We start from the raw sequence: 17698 nt of genomic DNA on the forward strand, positions 1-17698 counted from the left end.
ATCACTCATGTTCTCACTGTCCTCTTTAATAAACTCAGTCTTTGCAGATTTCAGCTCTTCCTGATGCTCTGATGCTGGGAATATTCCAGCATTTATTGATGAACTGCTGTGGGAGGAGCTTCACTGATGATGTGAGTGATGTGGGAGGAGCTTCACTGATGATGTGTTGTGGGAGGACCTTCACAAATGATGAACTGCACTAGGAGAAGCTGATCTGCCAAAATAAAAATATATCAGTTACTAAGTGTGTTTTATATTGATGTCTTGATAAGAGAATATAAATAATGTAAATTCTTCCAAATATAAATAATAAGAAAAACAGATGCAGCATAAAGACAGAAATAAATGTAGATATTTGTAGTCATCAAATCCCCTCAGTCTGTTGACAGCAATGAAATGAGCTTTAAGTGTCAATTTACAGCAGATCTGAAGACATCAGCATAATAAATGAGGTGAAAACAGGAACTATTGACATGAAATAAAGAGTGTTTTCAGCAGTTTCTCTGTTAATATTGATGATCCTCAGACTATCAACAGTCATTCAACAAGACATTCAGATCATCTCACTTTATTCTGAGTGTTTGCTGTTAGAAACTGATTATTTGAGTCAGAATATATGAGAAAAGAATATAAAACTGCTCTATTGAAAGACAATACTGTTATTTCTCACAATATGACACATATAAAACATAAAACAAAAACATTAATGACTCTCATCTTCAACAACCTCTACAGCTAAATAACTACAGCACACACTCTCTTACTGGCTTGTTTAGCTGAGCTGTCCACTGAACACACTGCAACAAATGCTGTTCTTACTTTCTGTTTTTACACTGTTCTGACCAGCAGGGGTGTGATGTTTCAAATGCTTCCAAACAATGAATCAAATTGTGAAGCAATTGGTTCAGTTGATTCAAAGCTTTAAAAACCTTCATTTCTCCCATTAAGAGGGGAAGAACAGGTGATCCCACTCAGATAAACGAGTACTCAACATAAACTAAAGCTGTAGGCTTGTTCGAGATGCATCGGCGCTGCGCAGACCGATTGGCGAATGACATCAAAGTACCGCGAGAGCGATTCAAAAGCATAAGGAGTCGTCTGGTCTCCAATTGCTCTCGCGGTACTTTGATGTCATTCGCCGATCGGTCTGCGCAGCGCCGATGCATCTCGAACAAGCCTACTGTCCCAATTCAGGGGCCGCGCACTTCGAAGTGCATGAAAGGGGTGGGGTTTTGGAGTGGAGGGTTGCCAAGTCTACTTTTACAACACAAAGAGTCATGTGATCCAGCACAACACAAAGAGACGCTGAACAACAAAATGACAGATAGAACTGTCGTCGGAGAACAGAGAGAAGTGAAGAGAGAATGATCAGTCCCAGCAGACACAGATCACACTCATTTTCTGTTTCTGTCAGTCTTTCTCTCATCCAATAACTGTGCTCTTGTAACCCGGCTGTGACAGAAGGTCAAGTGTGTTAAAGTCATCAGTTTATCAAAGTGGATTTCTGAACCAACCAGAATAAAGTTATGTGGATTATTATGAACATGAATGAATCATTTCACTATTAGTTTATCTTTGCTGCTGATCATACTCACATTACAAGCTCATGAATCACCATATTTGTGACAAACATCTCAGGAAAGGAGACATATTAAAAATTAGAGAGGTTTATTAAGAAAATTAGTAGAAATAATTCAAAATGAACAAAGATGCTAAAAACAGGAATGAAAAGATAAGATATGAGAATCAGCAAATCATCTTCATCACACAGAACAGAGAGAGGATTTTACAAAGAGTCTGTCCATTACTGTATTTAATATTATATTTAAAGCAGTTTATATATGAAGCACAAGAAAATGACATTCAACACTGTAGGAAAATATCCATCAAACCATATAAATGAACATAAATCTGGCCTTTTATTTGTAAAGGATATTTGAATCTAAACTTGATGGTGTCACTATTTCTTCAGGGAGTTTTTCTCTGTTTTCTGAGAAGAAGAAAATCAAACAATGAACAATCCTCTGTGAGTTTTTGCTGTTTTAAATCTCGTTTCAGATGGTCTCCAAACTCAGCAGTGTTTTATTGTAATATTGTAGGCATCTCTATTTCCTCTGGGTGCTGCGAGTCCTTCCTCCCTGCAAAATAAAAGCATGGACTGACCTCTCGTATGTGTTTTTACCATGATTGATCCAGATCAGATGAGTGTGAATCATCAGATTGTGTGAAGCTCAAACTCACCAGCTCTTCTTGCACAGATGATCTGAAGAAGAATCACAGTAGGAGCAGCAAACACTGCCATCTCAACAATAATCACAATCACTGCAGGAAACATGTGTGGAAGAAGAAGAAGAAGAGAAACTGGACATGACTGAAGTCAAGGGGATTCAACTATGAACAGTTATTGATGAAGCATTTACAGACTGACTGATAGTTTAATGGTGTAAAGCTGTCAGTAGAAATGAACGTGTCGTACCTCTGAATAATGATCCAGCAGTCACACTGACTTCAGTTTCTGATGCTGTGTCAGCTGGACCTGTGGATCACGTCTGTTAGTTCACTTCAACACATCATGACACATATAAGTGAAGTGAGAGACTGATGATGTGTGACAGTGATCATGTGATCATGAACCTTGTGTAGGAGCTGCTGCTGTAGTTTGGCTTGATTTCTTCTCAGAGTTTGAGAAGATGAATGTTCAGATGTTCATCTGTAGGACATTAGCATCATATTTTACAGTAGTAATAGTTGTTTCTCACCTGAATACTTGACAGTGTATCTGACTGAGGTCTGGAGTTGATTTCTGAGAGTAAGCTGACATCTCCACTCTCTGTTGTCATCTTCATTCAGGAGTGTTGTAGTTAGAGTGATGATACAGTAATATGATGAGAATAATATCTGATATCTGGAGTCTGTCTTCAGATCAACACCAGCCTGATTCACCCACAACAGATGAAGTCCTTTAGAACGAACCCAATCATCACAGGAGAATCCAGAATACAACTGACAGGAGAGAGTCACAGAGCGACCTGGACTGATCTCAGTCTGTGAGGATGAGGATGATGATGATGATGATGATGAAAACTGAACACAAGACACAAATCACAGACTCTTCAATCATCATGTGAGTTTAAAGAGAGAATCTGCCCTTTTTTAATTGATCACATAATCATAAACTTACCATGAAGAACATGAAGAAAAACATCTGCATCAGTTTGTTGTTCATCATTCACAGATTGTCTGCAGCTGTAAAATCCATAATCATCTTCTGTGACGTTCTTGATGTTCAGAGAGCAGTCAGACCCCAGACTTAGTCTCTCATGTCTCTCTGTGTTTTTTTCCTTTATCCCTAATTTAATCAGTTCAACTGTCTCTGAATATCTGTTATAGTAGATCCAATGTGTTGATTTACAGTCAGAAAGTGCATTATTACAGGGCAGACGGACATTTTCAGCAGAACTGATGAACACATCAGTCTCATTCACTCCACTGGACCCTGAAACACAGTATATTTGACTGATCATTATGATATATTAGGGGCAGTTGTAGTCAGATTTACTAAGAGCTTGCTCCAGCACAAACCCTCTTTTGGTGTTAAAATCTCCTGTCAGGATTTACTAAAGACACACAGTGAGAAATTAGCGCTGTAAAGGTGTGGACACAGTTATCTTTGCAGCTGAGCTTATTGAATATGCATTTGTAGGAGTTTCCCTTTCAGAAGCCCTGTTCAGTAAATCTGGCCCCTAATGGTTAGAGAGTCTTGTAACCTGAAGGTCACAGGTTTGAGTCTCAGTGCCAGCAGGAATATAGGTGTGTGACGAGTGAATGAACAGCGCTCTCTTACACACAACTGATGTGTTTTGGAGCAAGACACTGAACTCCCAATCACTCCCCGGTGCCAAAAACAGCTGCCCACTGCTCCAGGTGTGTGTTCACAGTGTGTGTGTGTTTCTTCATTACTCACTGCTGTATGTGTGTGTGTGTTCACTCTGATGGGTGAAATACAGAGCACAAATTCTGAGTATAGGACACCACCATACTTGGCTACACTTCACGTCACTTTATATTTTGTATAAAAGGCTGGATGTCTTTACATTTTTTAAACTCAACGAAACCAATACAAAGAGATTATTATATTTGAACTAATGACTAATAATTTTAATCTTGGTCCTCTGGTCTCGTATAATAAAATGGTGGTGAAGAATCTGAGTGTTTTATTTGACAAAGCTTTTAAATCTGATGAGCAAATAAATGCTGTTGTCAAATCCAGCTTTTTCCACTGGAGACTTCTGGATAAAGTCAAGACGTTTCTCTCTTTTAAGGAGTTTGAGAAAGTCATTCATGCCTTTATTTTGTAACGTCTGGATGGATCCGTTCAGAGACAATAAACTTTGGAGTTTTCAGAATGCTTTTAACCTGATGAACTTTGTTTCTTAATCACTAAATCGGCTCCGAACAGTCTACTAAAGATGAGCCCACTTGACACCTTTGTTGCCCTCCGAGGTAACACAGCAGGCCCAATTTCCTTGCTCTTAGGACATCAAAGGGGCCCCTCATGTGGACTATGGGCCAGATCCACATTCCAGCACCCACACACACTGGCTCACACAAAAACACACACACAGACACACATACAGAAACACACAAACATAAATTTTTAACTGTATATGTATCCTACCACTATGCTGAAATATATATTTCATATATTTTAGGGCCTATGCATGTTTCCTAGTGTTTAAAGTAGTGTATTTGTGCTAGTGTGCATTTTAACGATACAATTTTGTCTGTAAACCATAAGTTCTTGTCTATGCCTTTCTAATCTGGCGAGTTTGGTCTCTCCGTAAAGCTCCGGACTCGAGCTATTTACTGAGGTGGGTCACATGGCTGACATATGCATTTTTCTATGTGTTTAATGATACTGTGAAGAAAGCACTCGATCTCGAAATCCGGTCTGATGGCCACTAAGTATGCAAATTCATCTAGGAGACCAAACCAAGGAACTTTGCCCGCCAGATAGTGCTGCGCATCTATTGGCCGCTACAATTCAGGAGGTGTGTTAGTTTGGGTTTCCATAAAAACAACAACACACACCTTTTCTGGGTTCTCCCGGTGACCTCCCGATCGTCTCGTGCACGTCTCCCCGGACGCCTCAGGTGACCGCGCTTCCCAACCACGCGCGCAGCTCGGGAGGACCACTTCCTTTCTCTCTCTCTCTCTTCGGTTAAGTTACTTAAGTTTAAACCTCTTTTGAAAACCCCGCCGGAGAAACCCTCTCGGAAAGGACCAAGCCAAGCGCGTTGAAACTGCTACTCACGGACTTGAACCAATAAGCAAGTATTATCATTTACCTTAAATTTGTCTAAACTGATTTCTGTGCTGGCTCTCTCAAAAGGGTTTAACTGTGTAATTTGCCATTCTTTGATCATCTTTCTTTCCCTGTCTTTTCTTCATTTTCATTCTCGTGTATATATATGTGTATTCTTGTATATATATTTAGATGTATAACCTCTGTATTCGTAGTTTGCATATATTAAAACGTTATTCACGCTCGATGGTTCTGTTTGTTCTTTCAGCTGAAAACCAAGTCACTTTAACGTTTTTCGATCGCTTTATGCTTTAGTTATTTTCATGGCCAGAAAATAACTCTGTTTATAATATTCTGTGAGGGACTTAGTTTGCTGGACAAACGAACAGTTTCTCTAGATAATTATTAAACCAGAACTAATCATATATGTAATTGATTATAATTCGTTGTAATTGATTCACAATATATGTTTAATTCCCCGTTGGGTTGATATATGAATCATAATTTATTCATAACCTTATGAATTATTATATTCATATTTCATCCATAAATTAATTAATAACTGTACGAACCGCTACATTCGTTATATATTACAATTTCTTCAAGTCTTGATTATTGTAATTCTCTGTATAGAGGAGTTAGTCAGACAGCGTTGTCACGTTTGCAGCTGCTTGATGCTGACAGGGACGTGAAAACAAGAGCATTTTACCCTGATTTTATCTTCTCTTCATTGGTCACCAGTGCGTTTCTGAAGAGAATTGAAGCTTTTGTTGTTTGTTCTCAAATCTTTAAATGGGTTGGCACCACCTTACCTCACAGACCTTTAAAACAGCAGACATCTACTAGATCTCTTAGTTCCTCTGATCAGCTGCTTTAATTGACCCTTCGCCGGGTTTGATTGACAGGTGATCTAACCAATCGTAACGCTGAAACCGACATTTTGTGTGTAATGAGTGTACTGACATCTTTCTGTGGTTGAAATGTGGTTCATTCCTGGTTATTTGATGATATAAATTAACTAGTAAGCAGAGATGACCGGTTCATGAGCCTCTTGATGAGCGATCTGTCACGACACATTAAAGAGTCACAAATGGTATTTATTGTTTAAATTTCTTAAAAGTTACAAAATTTGAAATGTGAGACTTTGTTTGATATCAAAAGTAACGTCTAGGTTACTGGTGTAACCCCTGTTCCCAGAAGGAGGGAACGGAGACGTTACGTCGATACTGACGTAATGGGGTCTCGCTAGGGAGCCCAATCACCTCCAAGGATACAAAACAAGCCAATGGGAATTGGCCTGTGAGATTTACATGCCGGGCCCCTCCCCCGGCATCTGGGTATAAATAGGGCCGGCATACTCACCTTCATTCATATTTTTGCTGAGGAGCCGAGATAGATATCTGGCCGCTCAGCGGTGACTCAAAGCTATGGCAGGGGAACGTAACGTCTCCGTTCCCTCCTTCTGGGAATGGGGGTTACACCAGTAACCTAGACGTTCCCATTCAGTCAGTCACGTTCGACGTTACGTCGATACTGACGTAATGGGGTCCCGTGGAAAGCGCCATAGCAACAGAACCACGTTACGAGTGTTAGGGAGGCAGATGCTGGCAGGCCGAGGCGTGCCAATGCAAGTGCGGCCCATACTCACAACCCTCCAGCGCCCAGAGTAAGCCCAGGAATGTCTTCCATACCGGAGGATGGAGAGGACAGGGTGTTACCGTGGAGAAGTCGAAGCTGCTGTTCCTACCCCACGGGGAAGAGTGCTTCGGAACTCAATCCCACGTTTTTCAGCAACGACAAAAACGCCAGGAAAGCGTTCCCCGAGGAGGGGAAGCTACGGAGACCACACCCTGCCCGAAGGGAGGTAACGTGTGGAAGACACATATGGACTGGTCTGAGAACAGTAACGCATATGGAAGATCTCTGATGTAGGTCCTACCTTCCGGGAGGAACGACTAGCAATCAGAGACGGGGCAAAGCGAAGCCACCCAGGGAAAGACATGGGTTTACCGACAGGGAAACCTTACCATGGACAAACACATATGGGATTACCCGAGGGGAATCACAGCATATGGGCATCTAGCCCAGTACAAGGGCAGACCAACTGGGCATACACACGAGTACTGGGCCTGGCGCCGGACGCCTCCGCCGCGTCTGGCTGCCGCAGGATGCAGGAGGAACTCCACAGGGTCCGCCGTTACGGGGAACTGAACCGGGGAGCGGGAAAAGTGCTCGCATTCCCTCTCCTGAGGGAAATGGCACAGCAAGCGAACACCCATGGCTATCTACGAGTAGAAAGCACACGGGTGGACACCGGTTCCACTCGGAGGTTATAATACCTCGTGAATGTATTCGGTGTCGCCCAGCCTGCAGCTCTGCAAATGTCTGCAACAGAGGCGCCGTGCGCCAACATCCAGGAAGAAGCAACACCCCGAGTGGAGTGAGCTCGCAACCCGAGGGGGCACGGCTCGCCTTGGGACTGGTACGCCAAGGCGATGGCATCCACTATCCAGTGGGCCAACCTCTGTTTGGAGACAGCTTTTCCCTTCTGCTGACCTCCAAAACAGACAAAGAGCTGCTCAGAGCTTCTGAAGCTCTGCGTGCGGTCCACGTAAACGCGCAGAGCACGAACGGGACACAGCAACGCAAGGGCTGGGTCTGCCTCCTCCGATCCTCTGGTCCCTGAAGGGAGTGGTGGGAACCTTGGGCACATATCCAGGCCGGGGTCTCAAGATCACGTGAGAGTAGTCCGGCCCAAATTCCAGGCACGAATCGTTGACTGAAAATGCTTGCAGGTCCCCAACCCTCTTGAAGGAGGCGAGCGCGGTCAGGAGCACTGTCTTGAGAGACAGATGTTTCAGCTCGGTTGACTCAAGGGGCTCGAAGGGAGCTCTCCGGAGGCCCGAGTGGGCAACAGAGAGGTCCCAGGAGGGAATGAAGCGAGGCCTAGGAGGATTTAACCTCCTGGCGCCTCTGAGGAATCTGATGATCAGGTCGTGCTTTCCTAGTGACTTGCCATCAAGCACATCGTGATGCGCTGTGATGGCGGCCACATAGACCTTCAGGGTGGAAGGGGACAGCCTCCATTCCAAACCCTCTTGAAGGAAGGAAAGCACAACACCGACCGGGCATTTCCGGGGGTCCTCCCGGCGGGAGGAACACCACTCAACGAACAGACTCCACTTCATGGCATAGGCGCGCCTCGTAGAGGGGGCTCTGGCCGAAGTGATGGTGTCGACTACCGCGGACGGTAGGCCACTCAAGTCTGCCACATCCCGTCCAGGAACCACACGTGGAGGTTCCAGAGATCGGGCCGCGGGTGCCATATGGTGCCCTGCCCCTGAGAAAGGAGGTCCTTCCTCAGGGGGATGCGCCAGGGATGGGCTGTCGCGAGGAGCATGAGTTCCGGGAACCAGGTCCGGTTGGGCCAGTATGGCGCAACTAGCAAGACTTGCTCCTCATCCTCCCTGAGGCTCACTGGGGGAAACGCATATTTGCCCGGGGCCAGCTGTGTGCCAGTGCATCCGTGCCGAGGGTCCCCTCGGTCAGCGAATAGAACAACTGGCAATGGGCGGATTCCCGAGAAGCGAACAGGTCCACCTGTGCTTCCCCAAACCGGCTCCATATCAGCTGGACCGCCTGGGGGTGGAGTCTCCATTCCCCCGGGAGCGTGAGCTGTCGTGAGAGCGCATCGGCCGCACGATTGAGCTCGCCCGGGATGTAGGAGGCGCGCAGCGACCTGAGTCAGCGCTGACTCCACAGGAGGAGATGGCAGGCGAGTTGCGACATGCGACGGGAGCGTAGACCACCCTGGTGGTTGATGTACGCTACCGTCGATGTGTTGTCCGTCCGGACCAGTACATGCTTGCCCTGCAGCAGCGGTCGAGGCAGTTGATATGCCAATGGCGATGGGGTCCTGTCCAGGAGCCCGACGCCGACTGGCCACTGCATATGGCACCCCAGCCGGTGGTGGAGGCATCTGTTGTGACAACAACATGCCTGGACACTTGTACTAGGGGCACACCGGCCCGTAGAAAAGCAAGGTCCGACCACGGGCTGAATGTGCGGCGACAACTCGGTGTGATGACCACACGGAGTGAGCCACGGTGCCATGCCCACCTCGGGACTCGGTCGTGAAGCCAGTGCTGAAGCGGTCTCATATGAAGCAATCCGAGCGGCGTGACCGCGGCTGTGGATGCCATATGCCCCAGGAGCCTCTGAAATTGTTTCAGTGGGACCGCTGTTTTCCGCGAGAACGAGTTCAGGCAGTTCAGCACCAACTGTGCACGCTCGTTGGTGAGACGTGCTGTCATGTTGACCGAGTCCAGCTCCACACCGAGAAAAGAGATGCTCTGCACGGGGCAGAGCTTGCTCTTCTCCCAGTTGACCCGAAGCCCCAACTGGCTGAGGTGCCTGAGCACCAGGTCCCTGTGTTCGCACAACTGCTCTCGCGACTGGGCCAGAATGAGCCAGTCGTCGAGGTAGTTGAGGATGCGAATGCCCACTTCCCTGAGCGGGGCAAGGGCCCCCTCTGCGACTTTGGTAAAGACGCGAGGAGACAGGGACAGCCCGAAGGGTAGGACCCTGTACTGATATGCCCGCCCCTCGAACGCAAACCGTAGGAACGGTCTGTGTCGAGGAAGGATCGAGACATGAAAGTACGCGTCCTTCAGGTCGATGGCTGCAAACCAATCCTGGGGGCGAACGCACGTGAGAATGCGTTTCACCGTGAGCATCTTGAACGGGAGCTTGTGAAGGGCCCGATTCAAGACACGCAGATCCAGGATCGGTCGTAACCCCCCGCCTTTCTTGGGTACTATGAAGTAAGGGCTGTAAAACCCAGACTTCATCTCGGCCGGAGGGACAGGCTCTATTGCGTCCTTCGCCAAAAGAACCGCAATCTCCGCCCACAGGACAGAGGCGTTGGGACCTGTCACCGAGGTGAACAGAATGCCGCTGAACCTGGGGGGACGCCTGGCGAACTGAATCGCGTAGCCGAGTCTGATTGTCCGAATGAGCCAACGGGACGGGTTGGGAAGGCGTAGCCACGCCCACAAACTCCGTACGAGTGGAACCATCCGGACAACAGAAGTACCCACGGGGGGGCAGCATGGAGCACTGTGGGCAGGGTGGCGTGGGAAGGCAGTGCGTTCCCGGGGCGCCAAGACCCTGCCCGTGGTGAAGGAAGGAGTGGCTGAGAGAGAGGGAGCAAAGGCTCGCTCACCCCCAGCGCAGACCTTCTTCTATGACCCAGAGGTTTCGGAAATTGCTCTTTTATTGAATAAGTGGGCCTCGCGGCCAGCGGCGGAACAGAAAAAAAAAACAACACAGGATTTTCCTGTGCGGTCACCGTCTCCCGAGCAGCATCCGAAACCTCCGGGTCTCCCGTCTCAGGGCCGCTTCTTCGCCTTCTTCTTCTTTTTTGAAGGCGGTTTGGCGGGCTGGGCGGGGGGCGTAGCCTTCCTGCGGGTGGCTCGAGGAGGATGGGAGGGTTCCGACCTCACAGGAGCCGGAGCCGCAGGAGGACTCTGCAGACGAAGGCACGGCCCGTGGCGGATTGGTGGCGTCATCACGCCTGGGCAGGATGTGCTTAATGGCCTCCGTCTGCTTTTGCACTGCCGAGAACTGCTGGGCGAAGTCCTCGACAGTGTCGCCGAAGAGGCCAGCCTGGGAGATGGGGGCGTCAAGAAAGCGAGCTTTGTCGACCTCCCTCATCTCAGCCAGGTCCAACCAAAGATGCCGTTCCTGGACCACCAGGGTGGACATCGTTTGACCCAGGGCGCGCGCCGTGACCTTCGTCGCCCGGAGGGCGAGGTCGGTCGCGGCGCGCAGCTCTTGCAGCAACCCTGGTTCAGCACTACCCTCGTGCAGGTCCTTCAGAGCTTTCGCCTGATGGACCTGCAGAATCGCCATGGCGTGCAGGGCAGAAGCCGCCTGTCCAGCAGCGGAGTAAGCCTTGGCAGCGAGAGCGGCCGTGGTCTTACCCGCTTTGGACGGGAGACGTGGACGATTCCGCCAGGTGGCCGCGGACTGCGGGCACAAGTGCACCGCAATCGCACGTTCCACCTGCGGGATGTCCATGTACCCCTTGGCGGCTCCTCCATCGAGGGTAGTGAGAGTGGAGGAGGCAGAGGACCGTAGTCTGGCAGTGTGAGGTGCCAGCCAGGTCTTCTGGAGCTCCTCGTGCACCTCCGGGAAGAACGGCACTGGGGCGGGACGTGGCTGAGCGCTGCGCCCCAACCCCAGAAACCAGTCATCCTGCCGCGAGCGCTCGGGACACGGTGGAGGGTTCCACTCGAGACCGATGCCCGCGGCGGCCCGGGCAAGCATGGCTGTTAGCTCAGAGTCCACCAGAAACCACCCCAGAGGGCGGAAGCTCGGAGTCATCGTCGCTCTCCGAGCCGTTCAGCCCACTCCCCGATGCAGCGATCGACATCCGATCCTCCTCCGGAGCGCCGAAAGTGACGTGGGGCACCCCCGAAGAGGGCCCCGCGACAGCAGGCGGCAGCTCAACGGCACATGGTGTTGTAGAGGAGTGGGAGGTTCGTGGGGACGGACCCAACGAAGTGGCTCCCACTGTGATCCTCAGATCTCCCAGAGCACTAGCCTGGCCGGTGGCCGCTACAGCCGCCGGTGCTGGGGTAGTGACAGAGGGGCCTCTCACTTCCGTGTTAAAGAAGGAGAGACGCGATCTCAACACCAACATGGACATGCCCTCGCAGTGAGGGCATGTACCATCCACAAGCGCTGACTCAGCGTGCGGTCTACTCAGACACGTGAGACAGTGGTCGTGGCCGTCAGAGGAGGTCAGGAAACGACCGCATCCAGAAACACACGGACGAAAAGACATCTTGAAAAAGACGCTGATCGCCCGTGCTTGCTCTTTCAGTATACCTCACCAGCCGAAGCACCCAGGGATGGGCGTAGCACCGTCCTGTGGGCAGCGCGCTGTCACCCCCACCGCTGAGCGTGCCTTTTCCCACAACTGGAGAGACTCGAGCAGGCCACCAGAACGAGTGAAGGTAGCAATTAAAATTGCTGTTGTCAGGAAACCCTGTAGCAATTATAATTGCTGTTTGCTCTCTCTTTTTAGAGAAATTCACTCTTTTTCCTTTTTGAAGTGAAGGACGATCGATCTGATCGGCTCCGAAGCAAAAGTATGAATGAAGGTGAGTATGCCGGCCCTATTTATACCCGGATGCCGGGGGGAGGGGCCCGGCATGTAAATCTCACAGGTCAATTCCCATTGGCTTGTTTTGTATCCTTGGAGGTGATTGGGCTCCCTAGCGAGACCCCATTACGTCAGTATCGACATAACGTTGAACGTGACTGACTGAATGGGAACCTGCTCTGTCTTGTCTGTCGGTGCGTTGTCAGTTTCCTCTTATTTTTCACTGTGTGAGAACATGATGTGTGGCGAGAGAGTGACATGGCTTATCAGACATAGCAACAGTAACTAAAAGGGGCAGGGCCTTGTGAACGGTCAATCATCTCTAGATTAAAACTCAGGTTTGACCTGGCCTTCTCGATGACTATGGAATCGACCTGAAGAAAAATGCTAAATCTGAATGCAGGTAATACACTCGGTCACTCGATATCTCTCTCTCAATACTCTTCTACATAATGCTGTAAGCTTCAGTTAACAAAATTAGACATATGGTTACGTTGCTAAGAGGGGTTGCTAAGACAGACGCAGCAACAAACAGTACACACTTACTGGCACTGAACGCAGCTCAACCAATCAGAGTCAAGAGCCGGAACTATCCGTTTATAAACTCAGTTAAACTCATTTATCATCTCAGGCTTTTAATTCTACTGGGGATTGAGGCATGTTTTACTTTGAATTTACCTCTGTATTTTCTGTTTTATTTTTATCTTTCTACAGCACTTTGGGCAACTGCTGTTGTATAAATTGTGCTTTTTAAATAAATAAAAGGAAGAATATTAATGAAAATATACATTTTGCATAAAAAGCAGATGATTCAAATACCGTGAACACAAACATCAGACTCTCCAGAATAAAATGCTTTTCTTGAAATCTCTGAATATGAAGATAATTGTTGATCATCAGATGTCTGAGTGACTCTATGTCCAGTATCAGGAATAATACAGTATGATCTGTATGTATCAATACACAACTCTGAGATCACAACGTGAATGTGTGCAAGAATAAACTGAGCATGTTCAAATCAACTCTTTCCAGACTAATTCCACTAAATGTCTTTAGAGAAAATCCAGATTTCTTTACCTGTGAGAAGTGAAGAGAGAATGATCAGTCCCAGCAGACACAGATCACACTGATCAGCCATTTTCTGTTTCTCTCAGTCTTTCTCTTCAATATATAGTTACAGCTCTTTCTTCAGACAGGAAGGGCTGGTCGTGTCTAAAGAAAGAACTTCCTCTGATCTGAACTGAGTGTAGTTCTGGTATATAGTTGTCATTTAGTGACACGATGCCAGTGCATAATGGAGAAGTGTTGATTTGTTCTTCACTGATGTTTAAATGTAATGTACAGTACACTTCTACTGTAACAGGAACAGTCCCCGAAGATCAACTCATGGTTGATGTTCAAGAGCACAATGGTAACAGCTCAGGGAGTTTAACCTACAGTCGTTCTGTTTCCACACAGACTTTGACACGACAGCAGCTGTCAAACATGTTCTTCAGTGTGAGAAACTGAATATTAATAACCACACTGACTCAACACACATCTGATCCGAACACAGTTTATAGGATATTCTATGCATTTGTTGCGTCGCTAAATAAAGTAAATGTAAAGTAAATAAAGTTTTGTATAATCATGTATTTTTCAACACTATAGTGTGACTCTTTGGGTGATAAAGTTTCTTGAACAGTTCGAACAACACTAGCTGATTGTCATGATTACCGTCAGTTCCTGGACTCCAATTAGTCGTTAGGCTGAACTGCTCGCACAACAGATCTTGTGAGATCAGTACTGAAATGCTGAACAGTATCAGTACTGAACAGATCTAGTACTGAAATGCTGACACTCAAACACAAAGTGTAGAAAGAGTCTGTGTCGAGGTAGAAAAAAGGTTGATCACTGCAAACCAATTTTTGGGGTAAATACATGTGAGGATGAGTTCCTGCATTAACATCTTGAACGGAAGCTTGTGCAGGGCCTGATTCAAGACACGCAGATCCACCGCCTTTCTTGGATATGAGTATATAAGTACGGACTGTAAATCCCCAACCTCATCTCGGCTGGAGGGACCGGCCCTATTGCCTCCATTGCCAGAGTAAGCCAGTTAGCCTCCTTTATCTCAGTCAGGTTCTGCCATTCCTGGACCACTAAGGTGGGCCTCGTCTGACCCACACGGTGACTTTCATTGCCCTGAGGGTAAAGTCCATCGCTGTACGCAGTTCCTGCATTAACCAGAGTTCAGAACTACCTTCATGCAGCTCGTTTGGTGCTTCAGACTGTGTACTTGCAGGAGGGCCATAGCATGCAAGGCGGAGGCAGTCTGTCCGGAGGCACTATAAGCTTTGGTGGCTGAGAACTTACAGGCCTTACGGCATAAATGGACCGCAATTGCATGCTCCACCTGAGGATTACTCTGGGTTCAATCCAATCCCTCCTTCAGACAGCACACCAAATAAACACTATATCTGATTTCATGTATGTAAGAACTTGTGAAATGATGGAATTTTAAAAGTGTGATTTCTAGAGCTGGAAAAGTCATGGGAATTAATAAAATCTTGAATTAAGCTGTAATATATTCTATGTTTTTGAATGACAATTTGACACACATTGGACTTATGATTGCTATTTTCAAAGGTGCATTAACACAAAAAACTATACAGCAAGCAAACACACTAAAGGAAAGTGAATCATTGCCTAAACATAAAATAATGAGTGTCCATATAAAGGTCATTTGTTTGTTGTATCTCTGCAATTATGATAATGGTGATTATGGAATCGTCATCATACAGATTATTCAATAATCATTAAGTCAAACTCTGAGTCTGTATGAAGTTTCACAGTGACATTTTCATCTATTCCAGAGTCAAGACTTTCTCACAATATTAAGATGGCTGATAGCCGTCCTACACTTCCGTAACTAAAATAGTGAATTAATTATAGCAGTTGTGTTGTTTTCAGAGCTGTGATCTCACTGTTGAGGTTTGGAAACATGTTAATGTAGAGTATGAGTTAGTTTAAGCACTTCCTCTGTAGTGCCGCACAACATTCAACTCTATCTGTTCAGTTAACAATAGCATTAGTTCAGCCTGTTTAATAAACTGAATTTTAACCCAGTTTTAATTAAAGTTACCAAAAAGTGTATTTTTTCAAAGAAATGCATCAACAAAAACAAACTTCTGGAAGTATATTTTCAAGAGTCTGTTTGAGTGTCAGCGTTACAGTTAAAGTTTTACTATATTCTCACCTTCAGACAGCATGTACACCAACTCTGTCAGATACACAATGACTGGATCTGACATCAGCTCAATCTGATTGGCTGCTCAGCATATGCAGCTTCCATTGGTCCTTTGTGTCTGAATGGGCGGGGCTTGGATAAAATTAGATGAGCATCAGACTTTGCCTGTATAGAGTTTACTGTAGTGTTGTATTGTATTAACACACAGTTTATCTACACTATCTCTGTATCTTTATACTCAAACAAACTAAGTTGGTGAAATTATTTTAAGTCAATATCTATAAGTATTTTAAAAATAATTGCACTTACAAGCCTAAACCAATAACTTTACTCTTGTAACCCAGGTGAAGTGTGTTAAAGTCATTAGTTTATCGAATAATGTGAATCATTATGAACATGAATGAATCATTTCATTATTAGTTTATCTTTGCAGCTTTGCTTCACAGTTTAACATCCTCACATTATGAGCTCATGAAGGGGATTCACCATTAAACAATCCCAGACGAAGAATAAGGGTCTTATCTAGAGAAACGAAAAACAATTTTAAATATATATGCTTTATATAAACAAATGATCGCCTTCCAAGTGCTTCCGCCAAAACCGCTCTTTCGTATTCTTCAAAAAGTTTACGCTGTATGTCCTACGTCTTCCCTATTCTCCTTACAGAATGAACACAGCACCAGTTCCATTTTTCCCATAAGGAGAATAGGGAAGGCGTAGGACACACAGCGTAAGCTTTTTGAAGAATATGAAAGTGTTTTGGTGGAACCACTTGGAAGGTCTTTTTGAATGAAGAAAGAAAGACATGAACATCCTGGATGACATGGGAGTGAGCAAATTATCATGAAAATGTTATTTGAAAAAAAGAAAAAAAGAACTAATTCTTTAACAACAGAGAAAAACAGTAACAGACAAAAACAGAAGGGATTTTGTCAAAGAGGTATTACAATATTTTAAGAACTTTTATTTTTATAACAACAAACTAATTTGAGGTTGAATTTTTTGTCCTCTGGTTTCTTTTGTTTATCCTCCACTGAGCCAAAACCTCTCTGATAGGTCAAGGCAAGGACTCCTCAAGATTTCTGAATGTGTGGTATCAGGGCCTCCATGGATCAGATTTTTTCATCAAGCACATCACATGTGATGCTCAATGCAATTGAGATATGGGGAATTTTGAGGCCAAGGCAACGCCTCTTTGTCATGTTCCTCAAACCATTCCTGAACAATTTAACATGTTTCAAAGTAACATCCACATGAATGCCAGGACCCAAAGTTTGACAGCAGAACCTTGCCCTGAGCATCACACTCCCTCAACCGGCCTGCCTTCGTCCCATAGTGCATCCTGCTGCTATCTCCCACTAAAACCTCACTGTTCCTACACATGATAACACATGATGTACATAAATAATGAACTGAATGTGAATGTTGCTTGCTCTCCAACAGTTGTAATATGTTAACTTAAAATTAAAGACAGTCATATATGTGTGTGGTATATGCCTATATATATATTAACATCGTAGAATGTGTAGGATTGTGTGACAGCAAAAATATGCTGCTTCAAATGTACATGGTATATCATGAATCCCACAAGATTTGTGGACGAAAATATTAAACACAATCAGGTGCATCCCTTTACTAAAATATACATTATATAACACCTAATTTCAACATTTATTCTCTCTATCCAGAGCGAATCCTGAAAAGCTCATTGTTTTCTATTTGGTTTCAATTGTTTTCATTAATTATTTCCATTATTTGTTTACAATTGTTTTCTATCTTTAATGTTTTTTTTTTGTTTTTTGTTTTTTAGATGTTTTTAAAATGTTATTCACCTCTAAACTACTAGATTTATTAATAATGTAATTTAATAATATAATTTCAGCACATTGTCTCATGTAAGTACAAAATAACTCCTTAAGAAAGGTTGTTAAAATAACTCAAATGTCTCACACTGGGTGTCTCTGCTGACCTCTTGTGGAAAAAAATATATGAC

At 45.5% G+C, this 17698-nt stretch overlaps 1 pseudogene; it reads right to left on the reverse strand.

Annotated features, from left to right (window-relative positions):
* Nucleotides 1-1778: 1778 nt before the first annotated feature.
* LOC125249298 lies at nucleotides 1779-14743 on the reverse strand (annotated as a pseudogene).
* Nucleotides 14744-17698: the final 2955 nt, after the last annotated feature.

The sequence above is a fragment of the Megalobrama amblycephala genome, linkage group LG16, assembly GCF_018812025.1.
Source record: "Megalobrama amblycephala isolate DHTTF-2021 linkage group LG16, ASM1881202v1, whole genome shotgun sequence".
Classification (NCBI taxonomy): Eukaryota; Metazoa; Chordata; class Actinopteri; order Cypriniformes; family Xenocyprididae; genus Megalobrama; species Megalobrama amblycephala.